Source organism: Aptenodytes forsteri, unplaced genomic scaffold (assembly GCF_000699145.1).
Source record: "Aptenodytes forsteri isolate BGI_AS27 unplaced genomic scaffold, ASM69914v1 Scaffold61, whole genome shotgun sequence".
Classification (NCBI taxonomy): Eukaryota; Metazoa; Chordata; class Aves; order Sphenisciformes; family Spheniscidae; genus Aptenodytes; species Aptenodytes forsteri.
In genome coordinates, this window is record NW_008794443.1 from 6,417,192 (window position 1) to 6,417,914 (window position 723).

A 723-nucleotide genomic window follows, 5' to 3' on the forward strand; every position below is an offset into this window, starting at 1 on the left:
GATCTAGCAAGTGGCTGTGTGGGGGCTTAGTTGCGGCTGAGGTTAAACCACGACACTTGCAAAAGGAAAAGCAACACTATTTTTTTTGCACGTGTAATGACAGTACTGCACGTGAAATTGGAACAAAGAACCCTACCTACATTCACATTGGCTGAAGCCGAAAACAGCTTTTAAGTGTACTTCCGTCTGCATGCTGAACTTATCTAGGGTGACTACACAAACAACTCTATGGACAAATTACAGTAGAATCACAGTCTACCTAAAACCAAAGTTAAATAATGTTGTGATTCTTTTAGCTCTTTTACCTTTGTACGTGGCTTTAAGCAAGACAGAGTGCAAAACAGTCAGGATGCAATTGAAGGGGAAAGTGGAAGTCTACAGGTCAGGTTTCACACTAACACAGTGCCACGATACATTATAATAGTCCATAAATAATTTTTAAGTCTTAACATTATTTTCTAAGTGGCTGCAGTTCACTTGCCTTGCTCCTGAACGTGCTGCAGCTTCACAAGATTTTAGCTCTCCAAAACCAGCTTTTGGAGGCAATGGGCTGAGTGCCAGAATCTGTTCTGCTCAGGAAGGCTCCTTCATATTGGCCTAGTCTAGTACACGAGTCTGTCTGGCACAAGGGCAAAAAGAGTTGAATTTTATCAGTAAAAAAGAATCCATGCCTTATGTCTCAAACATCTGATACACATCTAAAACAGCGGATACAAACGCATG